Source organism: Crinia signifera, chromosome 7, assembly GCF_055691185.1.
Source record: "Crinia signifera chromosome 7, ASM5569118v1, whole genome shotgun sequence".
In the NCBI taxonomy this organism is placed as follows: Eukaryota; Metazoa; Chordata; class Amphibia; order Anura; family Myobatrachidae; genus Crinia; species Crinia signifera.
Genome location: NC_139223.1, coordinates 182,591,234 through 182,609,511, shown reverse-complemented (window position 1 = coordinate 182,609,511; position 18,278 = coordinate 182,591,234). Strand labels below are relative to the sequence as shown.

General features: G+C 41.4%; 1 protein-coding gene and 3 pseudogenes across 1 annotated transcript in view; 2 read left to right on the top strand and 2 right to left on the bottom strand.

Moving 5' to 3' along the window:
* LOC146021315 (transient receptor potential cation channel subfamily M member 8-like) overlaps nucleotides 1-18,278 on the bottom strand; it is a gene marked incomplete at its 5' end in the record, with an annotated part of 560,542 nt that overhangs the window by 309,617 nt on the left and 232,647 nt on the right. The window lies entirely within an intron of this gene.
* LOC146025279 (5S ribosomal RNA) lies at nucleotides 2,917-3,033 on the bottom strand (annotated as a pseudogene).
* Nucleotides 7,556-7,672, top strand: LOC146025278 (5S ribosomal RNA; annotated as a pseudogene).
* Nucleotides 14,198-14,314, top strand: LOC146025277 (5S ribosomal RNA; annotated as a pseudogene).

The following is an 18,278-nucleotide window of genomic DNA, read 5'->3' as shown; positions in this document are numbered from 1 at the left end:
GGAAGAGGTTGGCATAAGTAGGGGCACAAGCCGCCCCCATAGCGGTCCCTCTTCCTTGGATGTAATAGTGATTTTCAAACACGAAATAGTTCTTATGTAGAACAAATTCCAGCAGTTCCAAAAGAAAATCATGAAATGGGGTTTTGCCTTCCATATCCAAGAAGTATCGTGCCGCTCGAATGCCCAGGTCGTGCTGTATACAATTGTATAGCGACTCCACGTCCAGTGATACAAGGAGATGATCATCGTCCAGTTGGATATCATGTACTTTTTTAAGTACTTCTGTGGTGTCCTTGGTATATGACTGTAGGCTGGTCACATGGTGGCGCAAATGGATATCCAAAAATGAGCAGGCATTTTCGATAAATGAGCCATTGCCTGAGACAATCGGTCTTCCGGGAGGTACCTGTAAGCATTTATGTATCTTTGGTAGTAGGTAGAATGTGGCAATTCTTGGATTAGGGGTTTGCAGATAGGTGAGTTCTGATTTAGTTATTGTCCCATTGGAAAAGGCCCTGTTGATCATGCGATCATATTCCAATTTGAAGTTAGTAGTTGGATCAAAGAGAGTTTTTCTATAGCATGATTTATCATCAAGTTGTTTGTGTACCTCAGAGAGATAGAGGTTAGTTGGCCAAAGAACAATGTTTCCTCCCTTATCTGCCGGTTTAATTTCAATATCATCCCATTTCTTGATCTCTTTGAGGGCTACGGCTTCTGCCTTGGTGATGTTATTGTGTGTTCGGGCCCATTTCTTCTTACGATGGAGTTGATCGAAGTCTTTGGCTACTAGATTCCGGAAGACTTTTACTTCCGGACATATAGATTCATTCGGGAAAAAGGAAGATTTCTTTTTGCATATAGTCCTCCCTGAGCCTTCTTCCTGGTTTTGGAGATCTTCCAGGTCTTGGATGGCTTGGAGTTCTCTGGGGGACCAATTGCTCGAGGGTAGTTGTGATTCTTCTGACTTATGCATCGAGTGAAATTTGGTTAGCAAAAGTTTTCGGGCAAAAAGATGTAAGCTTGTTTCCCATTTGAAGCGATCAAATCTATTGGTGGGAGAGAAGGATAGGCCTTTTTTCCGAAGCTGAAGTTGATCCATGGTGAGTGTATGATCTGATAAGTTTATGACTTGTAGTTCCGTTTTGGAGCCAGATGAATTTATAGGGGTCTGTTCCTCTGTGATTGTCTGCTTGGCGGTCGAGGTTCCCAACGGGACCAGTCTCGTCTTCTGCTTCTTACGACTTCTTCTGGTCTTCCTCTTCCTCTTCTGGGACCACTGCCCCTGCCGTAGTCTAAAAAATCACCTCCTCTATAGTTTGATTGATTTGAGGTGGGATTATCGTTATATTCTTCTGTACTTGAGTATTCAGACTCTGAGGCAGATGATATCCCTCTTTGATCACGGCTTCGTGGGCCTCTTCGTGGTTGTTGTGATTTGGTCCAGTTGAAAATCCTTCCAGTCGTAAAATCACGTTGGTCTCGGATAAACTTAGTCTTTTTCCGTTCTATAATGGTGGTTTCGTATGTCTCAAGGTCCTTTTTTATTTTTTCAAAGTTAGTCTGGAATTGCACATTCTGTTCCCATTTTTCTAGTTTTTTACCTAGGGCTTCAATATTTTGTGTACATTCATCCAGAACTAAATGATTATGTTTAATCAATATTGCTATCAGTTCTTGAGAGCACTTGAGTAGTGAATCTTCCCACTCCTTCCTAAGGTTGTCAGTGTGAAGGTCAAAGGCAGGAAAAGTTTTTGGTCTTAGACCTCTTGGAGTTATCTTCTGTTTGTGGTAATTCTCCAGGCTGGATAAGTCCCAATTGACTCTAGCCTGTCTTTGTAGAGTTTTCCTTAAGCTCTGTAAATCTTCATCCCAATTGGGGTCAGTGGTGTCCTGTGTCGAATGGGCTGGGAAAATATTCTCAAAATCCTTGGTCCTATGTTTACTAGCTAATTCACTCCTCAAATTGAAAGCAGACATACCAATACACAATAATACACAGTAAGGGTGTAATTTGGTGATGGTTATGGTAACTATTCCTGCCACCACGTATCGAAAAGAATTGAGAAAGGTGAAGGCGGAAGTTTTTTAGGTTAGAAAAGACAAGGTATGTGGTGCCTAACAGGCACTAGTTTGCCGTGCTCACTTCAGGAAACCGAGATAGACCTCGGCGGTATAGCTATTAGAAATAACTTGGTGAGGTGTCACAGGCAGTTTGTGAGAGAAAATTAGAAAAATTAGAATTTAGTTTTAAACCAACATGCGACCTTTTAACAAGAAAAATTCTTATGGGGTACTGGGTTGGTGGTGCTCCCAAAAGATTCAGCAGGATAACTGAATTAAATTCGGTGTCATAGGAGAGACATAGGGAGAACAAAAGGTTTTTGGGGCACACTTGAAATTTTAAGATAGTGAAAAGATGGTGTACACATGGGTGACATAAAATCTAACCTTTATTGATAACACTTTAAAAAGCATATAAGCACACGTCAATTAAGTACAAAGAACATTTTCAAGAATGAATTGATTAAAGACATATGTCAATCAGCATATGAGTATATCTACGGAGTTTATTTTATAATCGTAATATACAATGCAGATAAAAACGAAATTGTAATGCTATAATCGTCAGGTGGGCGAAAATGGTTTGGCAGGGAATTTACCAGACCGTAATTATTAGAACAAGGCAAATCAACACAAGATAATAATATAATAGCAGCATGCACATAAATGTTGCAGAGACTAGTAATGTTTTGTGGTCTTGCTTCAGACCCTCCTGTGACAGCAAATAATGGACCCAAAAGTAATGATATAAGTAACAGGTTTATATTATTGTTGTTGAAGCGGGATTTAATAGGTAAAGGGAGAGATGAGAATGCTCTTCGTATACATTCGCTGCTTCTGCTGTCCGAGTGTGTGATACAGCACTGGATATTCCCTGATGGTCTCCCAGGAGGTACTGATCCAGCCAGTCGCTGCTTAGCTGCTGAGTTCAGATGGGATCAGGCGGCCCAGCGATGTATGGCTGTATATAGCATTAGATGAGAGAGCCTCAAATGAAACTAGGAGCCAGTTGTCACTTCTGCTTTTCCCCGATGTGGCTCAGGAGAATGAGAGAGTGAGTGAGTCCAGATGAGAGATAATAATAGATTAGAATGAAAGATGAAAGATCAGAAGGGTAAGGAGAGGCACGCTCTCAGAGTAATGGTATATGTGCCCACTGCAGGATTCAATGGATTCGTGGTCACTTGAGCCAGTAATGGGGAATACTGCGCACAATGCCACATGCAGGGGTGAGTAAGGTCTTTATAAATCATAAATCATAGTATGTGCAAGATATATCAATTGATCAGCAACATACATCACAGCATGTGGTTCAAGGTATGTATCAAGACAGTATAACCCGGCGTATTGGTCAAGGACACCAAGTACATGAAAACCAAACCACAGGAGATACAGGCAGTGATTATCAATTTAATTGCCTATTACTAAACAGCTGTGGTGGAAGGTTTTAAATTAGGGTATTTGGTAGTGATTCAATGGTAACAGAAGTGGAGTGGGTAGGGGGATTGAAGAAATAGTATAGGATAATCAATAAAGCAAAACAACAATAGTGTGCAATTAGATTTTTAACCTGAGGGTCACATTAAATGGAGCTCAATTTCTCATATGGTAGACACCTAATTTATAGCGTGCCCCATATGATATCGCATAGAGGTCCTGCTCAGTGGCGGTATTAGGACCAAAGGTCCCGCTCAGTGGCGGTCTCAGAGTGTGTGCGCATCAGACACAGAGTCTGTGCGCCACCGGTAATCTGTGAAACAGAAGGCAGATTACCTCGTATCAAGAGCCGGCAGTATCAGCGCGTGGGTAGACGAGCCGTGCGGTGAGAGCCTCTACCGTCTAAGTCACTCCGGCCGCGCTGCTCTGAGAAGGACAGCGGGAGGGATCTGAGTAGCTGGATAGTTCCCTGACGTCAGAAGACACGTGTTTCGCCCCGATTGGGCTTGATCACAATGACGTGCTGGACTGGGGATTCCCAGTCTGTATAAATGAGGTTTGGCAGGCCAATCCTGCGTTAGAAGAATTGATGGACAAAGGCATGATCCAATAAGAAAAGGGGGTGTGTGGAAGCCGCTGGTGTTTGCAATTATGACATTCACCTGAGATTGTAGTGGCTGAGAAAAAGAAAAGGGATGACTACGTTCGACTGTCGGCACCCTTAGTACTGTGCTGGGATTATGGGTTTAGGGCTAAATTAATGTAAGTAAACATTAATTGGGATATTGTAAATGAGACACCGATGGTGTCTATTGTCATTATGATATGGTTTGGCATAATTAGTGTCGACTATGGTTGACATAAGTTGTGTCGACTATTGGCACCCTGATGCGGTATTGAATTAAAAAGGTAAATAGTGATAATAATGGTGGGAGCAGTGTGGCGATTACCAATGGGTGACAAGTAGGAAGTTATGAGAGCATGCTAAGAAAGGTATTGATAAATATCTGGTACTATTGGTGTCAGATAGGATTAAATTGTAAAGGAAGCTAGGTTTGATCAGTAGAGTGACAATCTAATGTAGTCAACATAATTCGTGTCGACTAATGGTACCTTGGTTGATGTTATTACAAAAAATATATATATATGTAAAATAAAATATTTTATTATTAGTTGGAGTGTGGAGATATTAATGTGGGGAAATACAAAAAAGGGGGAAAGAGGAGATAAAAGTTTAAACAGAGAATAATTACTATTGGACTTGAGTGGTCTGTGTGGAGACCAGTATAGTGGCCTTGCCGTGGACATGGGTATAGTGGGTTAATATAATAATAATGACGGCTACATTGGGTCTAGTATCTATTAAAATTGGGATATCATAGTGGTTTATCCGTTCTGAAAGAAAAATAAAGATATATAGCATGAAAAGTATACATTATATATCGCATATTTGGCATGTTTAGGCAATTGACCATCCCCCATTATGGTGTATCACGAGGTATGATGTTGTAATCATAATAACGTAACTGTAATATTAACTCAATAGTTATATTGATACACAATGAGGATAACAATTTCAATTTCTATTGTAATGTATTAACGGCGGATAACCAAACTATACAAATGGATGAAAAATTTAATTAATTAATGTACTATGCTAATGTTAACAACAGTATTGGTGGCTTTTTGACTAGACTAATTGAATCATAAGGTGACAAGCTGTCCAGATGGCCCGTACGTCCTAGAAGAGAAAGCGTGGTGTTTAAACAGGGTTTTTACAAGTTGTATGACCAGATTGGCACAAGATGGTTCAAAGACAATTTCCCTACTGGTCGGACCAAGGATTTTGCGAGAATATTTTGATTAAATCTATTGATGAATAACTGTAAATTTGGATGAGGTCTAATTATGGGAGTGGATGAGGTATATCAGAGGAAAGAGCTGAAATTGATGTCTTCGTTAAGACCTTTTGGAGAGAGAGTATCCAGCTGAAAAATCCACCAGCTCTCTTTTTGCAACAAAGTTTGGTTTATGTCACCATAAATATTACAGTTACGTTATTATGATTACAACATCATACCTCGTGATACACCATAATGGGGGATGGTCAATTGCCTAAACATGCCAAATATGCGATATATAATGTATACTTTTCATGCTATATATCTTTATTTTTCTTTCAGAACAGATAAACGGATAAACCACTATGATATCCCAATTTTAATAGATACTAGACCCAATGTAGCCGTCATTATTATTATATTAACCCACTATACCCATGTCCACGGCAAGGCCACTATACTGGTCTCCACACAGACCACTCAAGTCCAATAGTAATTATTCTCTGTTTAAACTTTTATCTCCTCTTTCCCCCTTTTTTGTATTTCCCCACATTAATATCTCCACACTCCAACTAATAATAAAATATTTTATTTTACATATATATATATTTTTTGTAATAACATCAACCAAGGTACCATTAGTCGACACGAATTATGTTGACTACATTAGATTGTCACTCTACTGATCAAACCTAGCTTCCTTTACAATTTAATCCTATCTGACACCAATAGTACCAGATATTTATCAATACCTTTCTTAGCATGCTCTCATAACTTCCTACTTGTCACCCATTGGTAATCGCCACACTGCTCCCACCATTATTATCACTATTTACCTTTTTAATTCAATACCGCATCAGGGTGCCAATAGTCGACACAACTTATGTCAACCATAGTCGACACTAATTATGCCAAACCATATCATAATGACAATAGACACCATCGGTGTCTCATTTACAATATCCCAATTAATGTTTACTTACATTAATTTAGCCCTAAACCCATAATCCCAGCACAGTACTAAGGGTGCCGACAGTCGAACGTAGTCATCCCTTTTCTTTTTCTCAGCCACTACAATCTCAGGTGAATGTCATAATTGCAAACACCAGCGGCTTCCACACACCCCCTTTTCTTATTGGATCATGCCTTTGTCCATCAATTCTTCTAACGCAGGATTGGCCTGCCAAACCTCATTTATACAGACTGGGAATCCCCAGTCCAGCACGTCATTGTGATCAAGCCCAATCGGGGCGAAACACGTGTCTTCTGACGTCAGGGAACTATCCAGCTACTCAGATCCCTCCCGCTGTCCTTCTCAGAGCAGCGCGGCCGGAGTGACTTAGACGGTAGAGGCTCTCACCGCACGGCTCGTCTACCCACGCGCTGATACTGCCGGCTCTTGATACGAGGTAATCTGCCTTCTGTTTCACAGATTACCGGTGGCGCACAGACTCTGTGTCTGATGCGCACACACTCTGAGACCGCCACTGAGCGGGACCTTTGGTCCTAATACCGCCACTGAGCAGGACCTCTATGCGATATCATATGGGGCACGCTATAAATTAGGTGTCTACCATATGAGAAATTGAGCTCCATTTAATGTGACCCTCAGGTTAAAAATCTAATTGCACACTATTGTTGTTTTGCTTTATTGATTATCCTATACTATTTCTTCAATCCCCCTACCCACTCCACTTCTGTTACCATTGAATCACTACCAAATACCCTAATTTAAAACCTTCCACCACAGCTGTTTAGTAATAGGCAATTAAATTGATAATCACTGCCTGTATCTCCTGTGGTTTGGTTTTCATGTACTTGGTGTCCTTGACCAATACGCCGGGTTATACTGTCTTGATACATACCTTGAACCACATGCTGTGATGTATGTTGCTGATGAATTGATATATCTTGCACATACTATGATTTATGATTTATAAAGACCTTACTCACCCCTGCATGTGGCATTGTGCACAGTATTCCCCATTACTGGCTCAAGTGACCACGAATCCATTGAATCCTGCAGTGGGCACATATACCATTACTCTGAGAGCGTGCCTCTCCTTACCCTTCTGATCTTTCATCTTTCATTCTAATCTATTATTATCTCTCATCTGGACTCACTCACTCTCTCATTCTCCTGAGCCACATCGGGGAAAAGCAGAAGTGACAACTGGCTCCTAGTTTCATTTGAGGCTCTCTCATCTAATGCTATATACAGCCATACATCGCTGGGCCGCCTGATCCCATCTGAACTCAGCAGCTAAGCAGCGACTGGCTGGATCAGTACCTCCTGGGAGACCATCAGGGAATATCCAGTGCTGTATCACACACTCGGACAGCAGAAGCAGCGAATGTATACGAAGAGCATTCTCATCTCTCCCTTTACCTATTAAATCCCGCTTCAACAACAATAATATAAACCTGTTACTTATATCATTACTTTTGGGTCCATTATTTGCTGTCACAGGAGGGTCTGAAGCAAGACCACAAAACATTACTAGTCTCTGCAACATTTATGTGCATGCTGCTATTATATTATTATCTTGTGTTGATTTGCCTTGTTCTAATAATTACGGTCTGGTAAATTCCCTGCCAAACCATTTTCGCCCACCTGACCATTATAGCATTACAATTTCGTTTTTATCTGCATTGTATATTACGATTATAAAATAAACTCCGTAGATATACTCATATGCTGATTGACATATGTCTTTAATCAATTCATTCTTGAAAATGTTCTTTGTACTTAATTGACGTGTGCTTATATGCTTTTTAAAGTGTTATCAATAAAGGTTAGATTTTATGTCACCCATGTGTACACCATCTTTTCACTATCTTAAAATTTCAAGTGTGCCCCAAAAACCTTTTGTTCTCCCTATGTCTCTCCTATGACACCGAATTTAATTCAGTTATCCTGCTGAATCTTTTGGGAGCACCACCAACCCAGTACCCCATAAGAATTTTTCTTGTTAAAAGGTCGCATGTTGGTTTAAAACTAAATTCTAATTTTTCTAATTTTCTCTCACAAACTGCCTGTGACACCTCACCAAGTTATTTCTAATAGCTATACCGCCGAGGTCTATCTCGGTTTCCTGAAGTGAGCACGGCAAACTAGTGCCTGTTAGGCACCACATACCTTGTCTTTTCTAACCTAAAAAACTTCCGCCTTCACCTTTCTCAATTCTTTTCGATACGTGGTGGCAGGAATAGTTACCATAACCATCACCAAATTACACCCTTACTGTGTATTATTGTGTATTGGTATGTCTGCTTTCAATTTGAGGAGTGAATTAGCTAGTAAACATAGGACCAAGGATTTTGAGAATATTTTCCCAGCCCATTCGACACAGGACACCACTGACCCCAATTGGGATGAAGATTTACAGAGCTTAAGGAAAACTCTACAAAGACAGGCTAGAGTCAATTGGGACTTATCCAGCCTGGAGAATTACCACAAACAGAAGATAACTCCAAGAGGTCTAAGACCAAAAACTTTTCCTGCCTTTGACCTTCACACTGACAACCTTAGGAAGGAGTGGGAAGATTCACTACTCAAGTGCTCTCAAGAACTGATAGCAATATTGATTAAACATAATCATTTAGTTCTGGATGAATGTACACAAAATATTGAAGCCCTAGGTAAAAAACTAGAAAAATGGGAACAGAATGTGCAATTCCAGACTAACTTTGAAAAAATAAAAAAGGACCTTGAGACATACGAAACCACCATTATAGAACGGAAAAAGACTAAGTTTATCCGAGACCAACGTGATTTTACGACTGGAAGGATTTTCAACTGGACCAAATCACAACAACCACGAAGAGGCCCACGAAGCCGTGATCAAAGAGGGATATCATCTGCCTCAGAGTCTGAATACTCAAGTACAGAAGAATATAACGATAATCCCACCTCAAATCAATCAAACTATAGAGGAGGTGATTTTTTAGACTACGGCAGGGGCAGTGGTCCCAGAAGAGGAAGAGGAAGACCAGAAGAAGTCGTAAGAAGCAGAAGACGAGACTGGTCCCGTTGGGAACCTCGACCGCCAAGCAGACAATCACAGAGGAACAGACCCCTATAAATTCATCTGGCTCCAAAACGGAACTACAAGTCATAAACTTATCAGATCATACACTCACCATGGATCAACTTCAGCTTCTGAAAAAAGGCCTATCCTTCTCTCCCACCAATAGATTTGATCGCTTCAAATGGGAAACAAGCTTACATCTTTTTGCCCGAAAACTTTTGCTAACCAAATTTCACTCGATGCATAAGTCAGAAGAATCACAACTACCCTCGAGCAATTGGTCCCCCAGAGAACTCCAAGCCATCCAAGACCTGGAAGATCTCCAAAACCAGGAAGAAGGCTCAGGGAGGACTATATGCAAAAAGAAATCTTCCTTTTTCCCGAATGAATCTATATGTCCGGAAGTAAAAGTCTTCCGGAATCTAGTAGCCAAAGACTTCGATCAACTCCATCGTAAGAAGAAATGGGCCCGAACACACAATAACATCACCAAGGCAGAAGCCGTAGCCCTCAAAGAGATCAAGAAATGGGATGATATTGAAATTAAACCGGCAGATAAGGGAGGAAACATTGTTCTTTGGCCAACTAACCTCTATCTCTCTGAGGTACACAAACAACTTGATGATAAATCATGCTATAGAAAAACTCTCTTTGATCCAACTACTAACTTCAAATTGGAATATGATCGCATGATCAACAGGGCCTTTTCCAATGGGACAATAACTAAATCAGAACTCACCTATCTGCAAACCCCTAATCCAAGAATTGCCACATTCTACCTACTACCAAAGATACATAAATGCTTACAGGTACCTCCCGGAAGACCGATTGTCTCAGGCAATGGCTCATTGATCGAAAATGCCTGCTCATTTTTGGATATCCATTTGCGCCACCATGTGACCAGCCTACAGTCATATACCAAGGACACCACAGAAGTACTTAAAAAAGTACATGATATCCAACTGGACGATGATCATCTCCTTGTATCACTGGACGTGGAGTCGCTATACAATTGTATACAGCACGACCTGGGCATTCGAGCGGCACGATACTTCTTGGATATGGAAGGCAAAACCCCATTTCATGATTTTCTTTTGGAACTGCTGGAATTTGTTCTACATAAGAACTATTTCGTGTTTGAAAATCACTATTACATCCAAGGAAGAGGGACCGCTATGGGGGCGGCTTGTGCCCCTACTTATGCCAACCTCTTCCTTGGATGGTGGGAGAGGGAGGTGGTCTTCCAGGATGAGAACGATGTAGCGTGTATCCACAATTGGATGCGCTACATCGATGATATTTTCATAATCTGGAAGGGCACTCAAGAACAACTTACCACCTTCATCCAGAAGCTTAACACCAATAAACTCAATCTGAAATTTACACATGAGAGCAGCCCATCAAGCATAACATTCCTGGATTTACATCTTTACCGAGGCCAAGATAATAAACTTTGTACAGAACTTTACAGGAAAACTACATCCACGAACAGTCTACTATACAGCACCAGCTCGCACTTTCCCCCAACAGTCAAGAATCTACCCAAAGGGGAATTCCTTAGGGTACGTCGCAACTGCTCAGACGAACAAGTTTTTCAAGCGAAATGTAAAGAGCTGGCTGACAGACTACGAGAACGAGGATACTCGAACCGGAACATCAAGAGAGCCAAGAAAGCAGTGGAACACACCCCTCGTGAAGAAATCCTGTTTAAAAATAAAATCAAAGAGACTGAACCACCTACTATCAGAATGGTTGGCACATATTGCCAAGAATGGAGGGACATCAAGAGCATTCTGCAACAACATTGGCCGATACTACTGACAGACAGAGACCTGGCAGTGAAATTAAAACCACAGGTGGATTTAAGTTGGAGAAGGGCCCCAAACTTGAAGGACAACCTTGTCCACAGTCACTTTGTGAAAAACCAACGCAAAGAACCCAGAATCAAGGGTAGCCACCCATGTGGCAACTGCAAAGCCTGCAGTCACATCAGGAACACTCTAACTATACATAACCGTTATGGAGATCCAATAACCATCTATGGCTACTTCAACTGCAAAAGTCCAAATGTAATCTACTGCATTTCCTGCCCCTGTGACAAGAAGTATGTTGGCCTCACGTCTCGCCCACTCAAACAACGATTGCTCGAACACATTGGGAATATAAGGAATGCGGCTACCGATAAAGTGAAGATGAAACAACTAACCTCAGTAGCTAGGCATTTCCTTCAATACCACAACTCGGATACTTCTCTACTAACATTTTCAGGACTTGAACAAATCCATCTCGGACGTAGAGGGGGTGACATAAACCAAACTTTGTTGCAAAAAGAGAGCTGGTGGATTTTTCAGCTGGATACTCTCTCTCCAAAAGGTCTTAACGAAGACATCAATTTCAGCTCTTTCCTCTGATATACCTCATCCACTCCCATAATTAGACCTCATCCAAATTTACAGTTATTCATCAATAGATTTAATCAAAATATTCTCGCAAAATCCTTGGTCCGACCAGTAGGGAAATTGTCTTTGAACCATCTTGTGCCAATCTGGTCATACAACTTGTAAAAACCCTGTTTAAACACCACGCTTTCTCTTCTAGGACGTACGGGCCATCTGGACAGCTTGTCACCTTATGATTCAATTAGTCTAGTCAAAAAGCCACCAATACTGTTGTTAACATTAGCATAGTACATTAATTAATTAAATTTTTCATCCATTTGTATAGTTTGGTTATCCGCCGTTAATACATTACAATAGAAATTGAAATTGTTATCCTCATTGTGTATCAATATAACTATTGAGTTAATATTACAGTTACGTTATTATGATTACAACATCATACCTCGTGATACACCATAATGGGGGATGGTCAATTGCCTAAACATGCCAAATATGCGATATATAATGTATACTTTTCATGCTATATATCTTTATTTTTCTTTCAGAACGGATAAACCACTATGATATCCCAATTTTAATAGATACTAGACCCAATGTAGCCGTCATTATTATTATATTAACCCACTATACCCATGTCCACGGCAAGGCCACTATACTGGTCTCCACACAGACCACTCAAGTCCAATAGTAATTATTCTCTGTTTAAACTTTTATCTCCTCTTTCCCCCTTTTTTGTATTTCCCCACATTAATATCTCCACACTCCAACTAATAAAATATTTTATTTTACATATATATATATTTTTTGTAATAACATCAACCAAGGTACCATTAGTCGACACGAATTATGTTGACTACATTAGATTGTCACTCTACTGATCAAACCTAGCTTCCTTTACAATTTAATCCTATCTGACACCAATAGTACCAGATATTTATCAATACCTTTCTTAGCATGCTCTCATAACTTCCTACTTGTCACCCATTGGTAATCGCCACACTGCTCCCACCATTATTATCACTATTTACCTTTTTAATTCAATACCGCATCAGGGTGCCAATAGTCGACACAACTTATGTCAACCATAGTCGACACTAATTATGCCAAACCATATCATAATGACAATAGACACCATCGGTGTCTCATTTACAATATCCCAATTAATGTTTACTTACATTAATTTAGCCCTAAACCCATAAATTTAGCCCTAAACCCATAATCCCAGCACAGTACTAAGGGTGCCGACAGTCGAACGTAGTCATCCCTTTTCTTTTTCTCAGCCACTACAATCTCAGGTGAATGTCATAATTGCAAACACCAGCGGCTTCCACACACCCCCTTTTCTTATTGGATCATGCCTTTGTCCATCAATTCTTCTAACGCAGGATTGGCCTGCCAAACCTCATTTATACAGACTGGGAATCCCCAGTCCAGCACGTCATTGTGATCAAGCCCAATCGGGGCGAAACACGTGTCTTCTGACGTCAGGGAACTATCCAGCTACTCAGATCCCTCCCGCTGTCCTTCTCAGAGCAGCGCGGCCGGAGTGACTTAGACGGTAGAGGCTCTCACCGCACGGCTCGTCTACCCACGCGCTGATACTGCCGGCTCTTGATACGAGGTAATCTGCCTTCTGTTTCACAGATTACCGGTGGCGCACAGACTCTGTGTCTGATGCGCACACACTCTGAGACCGCCACTGAGCGGGACCTTTGGTCCTAATACCGCCACTGAGCAGGACCTCTATGCGATATCATATGGGGCACGCTATAAATTAGGTGTCTACCATATGAGAAATTGAGCTCCATTTAATGTGACCCTCAGGTTAAAAATCTAATTGCACACTATTGTTGTTTTGCTTTATTGATTATCCTATACTATTTCTTCAATCCCCCTACCCACTCCACTTCTGTTACCATTGAATCACTACCAAATACCCTAATTTAAAACCTTCCACCACAGCTGTTTAGTAATAGGCAATTAAATTGATAATCACTGCCTGTATCTCCTGTGGTTTGGTTTTCATGTACTTGGTGTCCTTGACCAATACGCCGGGTTATACTGTCTTGATACATACCTTGAACCACATGCTGTGATGTATGTTGCTGATGAATTGATATATCTTGCACATACTATGATTTATGATTTATAAAGACCTTACTCACCCCTGCATGTGGCATTGTGCGCAGTATTCCCCATTACTGGCTCAAGTGACCACGAATCCATTGAATCCTGCAGTGGGCACATATACCATTACTCTGAGAGCGTGCCTCTCCTTACCCTTCTGATCTTTCATCTTTCATTCTAATCTATTATTATCTCTCATCTGGACTCACTCACTCTCTCATTCTCCTGAGCCACATCGGGGAAAAGCAGAAGTGACAACTGGCTCCTAGTTTCATTTGAGGCTCTCTCATCTAATGCTATATACAGCCATACATCGCTGGGCCGCCTGATCCCATCTGAACTCAGCAGCTAAGCAGCGACTGGCTGGATCAGTACCTCCTGGGAGACCATCAGGGAATATCCAGTGCTGTATCACACACTCGGACAGCAGAAGCAGCGAATGTATACGAAGAGCATTCTCATCTCTCCCTTTACCTATTAAATCCCGCTTCAACAACAATAATATAAACCTGTTACTTATATCATTACTTTTGGGTCCATTATTTGCTGACACAGGAGGGTCTGAAGCAAGACCACAAAACATTACTAGTCTCTGCAACATTTATGTGCATGCTGCTATTATATTATTATCTTGTGTTGATTTGCCTTGTTCTAATAATTACGGTCTGGTAAATTCCCTGCCAAACCATTTTCGCCCACCTGACGATTATAGCATTACAATTTCGTTTTTATCTGCATTGTATATTACGATTATAAAATAAACTCCGTAGATATACTCATATGCTGATTGACATATGTCTTTAATCAATTCATTCTTGAAAATGTTCTTTGTACTTAATTGACGTGTGCTTATATGCTTTTTAAAGTGTTATCAATAAAGGTTAGATTTTATGTCACCCATGTGTACACCATCTTTTCACTATCTTAAAATTTCAAGTGTGCCCCAAAAACCTTTTGTTCTCCCTATGTCTCTCCTATGACACCGAATTTAATATAGTTTGGGGTAGGACACTTTCTTAAGGTAAGCCTTAGGGCCCCATACACTAGGGTGACTTGTCCTAAGGACAAGTTGTCCCGACGTCCCGGAGCAGGCTGGGAGTGGGGACCAGTCCGGGGGAGCAGCACAAGATGTAGCGGCAAGCAGGGAGCGGGGATTGCAGATGCAGAGCAATCAGCGGCTGCCCAGTCTTTTGACTAGGATGGTTTCTATTCTCCCTCTCGCCGTGGGGACCGAGGAGCAGACTCAGAGTCCATGGTAGCGAGCGGTAGCAGCGGGAGAATAGAACCCAGCTGTCACGATCCGAGCTGTCAGACAGACTTTCCTACCGGCTAAGTGCCTCCGCAAGTTCAGCTTGCGGTCCAGACGTCATCTCTGCCGGCGTCCTGTCTCCCAGTGACAGTCCCCAGTGCACGGCAATCCACCTGTCCGCCGCCATTGCTCCCAGTATCCAGCATGGTGTGCACAAACACACTTTCCTCTACCTCCCCATGGCAGCTACCAATGGGTTAAGTCCTGCAGGGTAGTATTCTGGAAAGGAAACAAAGAGAACACTTGGCCCTACATAAGCCCCTCCCTTCTAGGCCTCAGTGTCTTTTTTTCCTTTCCAGGGTAGTAGGAGCATGGCTTACCCTGAGCTGCTGCCCTCTCCACTACCTGGAGTAGATGGGGTTGAGGCCGGAGAGAAAAACGAACGGGTCTCCGCTGCCCAGAGCAGTAAGGGGTACCTGGGGTCTGCTGAGTAGCCTGGAGGCATCCAAGCAGCGTGGAACTAGACGCTGGGATCTCCGGGCACAAGGAAGCCAGGATGCTGGGGCGCGTGCTTTGAATGGGGCACTGGAAGGCAGAACTGTCTGGGTTTCCAGAGTCCGGAAGGCAGCACCAGTAAAAGGGCCCAGACAAATGCACAAGAGACTGGGACTCAGCAGACCGGGTAAGACTCCTTGCAGTGAATGCTGGAGCAAAATCTTATGGCTTGCAATACTTGTGATTACTAATGCTTATAGCTGAAAGCTGTTAAAGCAGATAGCGGCCATAATGGAGGAAGATAAAAAGCAGCAAAGGAAATCAGGGTAAGCCAGGAATGAGGAATAGAAATATTAGAGTGATTTGAAAGGATTGCAAATGGATAACAGTGGTGACTGTTTTTATTGTTTAGAAACACCATGCTGCTAAATGCACTATGTGTGATTAACTGCTCCCAGACAAATGCATTGGAACCACCTGTGACATTCAGCAGGGTGGAACCCAGAATATGTCAGAACTAGTAATTATGCTTGAAGCAGCAATAGCTGACACGTTTGTTACTAAAGAGGATATAACTAAAAGTATCATCTAAAAAGAGGAGCAGAGCAATATTATAAGACGAGTCTGCAGACTCTGAGGAACCTTTAGTAAAGGAGGCAGACTTAGAAGAAGGTGAAATTAACCAAGATAAGGATGAATCAGATTTTAATCCAGTCTTGGTGAAAATCTTGCTGGAACTCATACGTAAGTCCCTGAATATAGGGTATTCCAAGGAGGAAGGAAAATTACAGGATCTTCTCTTCATGGATAAGAAAAAAAGGGCTAAGGTGTTTCCCCTATCTAAAATCCTTAAAGAGATAGTAGAAGAAGAGTGGAAATACCCGGATAAAAAGGTGGGAATTCCACTTAAGGTTTCAAAGATGTATCCCTTTGCAGCGGATCAGGTCCATGAGTGGTAGGATGCCCTAAGGTAGATGCGGCCATAGCCAGAATCTCGAAAAAAATAAATAAATAAATAAATAAAAAAAAAAAAAAAAATTTTTAAATAAAAAAAAATAAATAATAAAAAAAAAAAAATTAAATAAAAAAAAATAAAAAAAAAAAAAATTTTATAAAAAAAAAAAAAAAAATTAAAAAACAAAATTAAATAAAAAATTTAATAAAAAAAATAATAAAAAAAAAAAATTAATAAAAACCCTTCCATTGGAGGATGCTAACATCTTTAAGGATGCGATGGAGAGAGAGATAGAGGTTGGCCAGAAAAATGCAAAAAAATAAAATAAAAAAAAAAAAAAAAAAAAAAAAAAAAAAGAAAAATCAAAAATTTTAAAAAACATGTTACCTCGGGGGCCTTTATGAATGCATCAGCAGCCATAGCGGTGACCGCCAGGGTGCTAAGGTCTTGGTGTCAAGACCTAGAGTCTGACACATTAGACGGTATCAAGAGATCAGAACTTGTCAAAGTATGCAAATATACAGATCGCAGTTGAGTTTCTGTGTGATGCCTCCCTAGATGTCGTCAAATAAGCAGCCAGATCCATTGCGACTACAGCGGTGACTAGGAGAGCCTTATGGCTCAAGCCGTGGGCAGCTGACACGCAATCTAACAGAAGCTGATCTCCCTGCCATTCCAGGGGAAGTACCTGTTTGGTAGCAAACTAGACGATATAATTACAAAGATTTCTGGAGGAAAATCGGTCTAGCTACCACAGGACATGGCAAAAAGAGGCACGCTCAACAGATCAGTCCGTTATTCAGCACCGGACTTTAAAGAAGCAAGGGCTTACAGGCCGGGCAGTAGCTTCAGGAGGTCCTGGTCGACCAACAGAAGCTTTTTTCGTGGCCAAAGGGGCCAGAAAGGGAGGTTCTCCTCTAAACAGAACTACCAATGATGCCGAACAGGCAGACTGTACAGTACAGCCAGGTCTGGTCCTGTTTTGTCAAAGACAAATCAGGAAATTCTGACATCAGGGTACAAAATAGAGTTTGCAAGATACCCAGGGACGTGGCAGATCGATTCTACTGTCCCTCAAAACCGGACAGAGAAGGCAGCATTATTCACCAGCTTGGAGAAAATGATTGCACAAAAAGTAGTAGTGGGGTACAGAAGGATCAAGAAGAGGAAGGATCCTTCCCGACCTCATACCTGGGGTTTTTCTGACTACAATAGACCTACAGGGTGCGTATCGGCACATACCCATATTTCCAGGTCACCACAAATTTTTAAGGTTCAGAATAAAAAAAAAAAAAAAAAAAATGTTACATATGAGTTTGTCACCCTGCCCTTTGGCCGGTCCACCTCTCCTTGGACATTCACGAAAGTACTGATCGTGTTGGTCGCAAATCTAAGAATGCAAGGAATTACCATATGGCCGTACTTAGACGACCTCCTTATGGCAAGATGCAGGTCAGAAGCAATAAACCACACAAAAAAGTGAAGGAGTACCTGGAGGAGCATGGTTAGATTATAAACATGGCAAAAAGTCAGTTGAAACCGTGGCTCTCAAGGTTCTTTGTAGTAGAAAGGGGCATCCGGCGGATTCCGGATTCTGGATCTGAGAAGATTAAATTCATAAGTCCAGATAAAGAAATTCAAAATGGAGTCACCGAATGGTGATAGGGCTGCTGTCAGCAG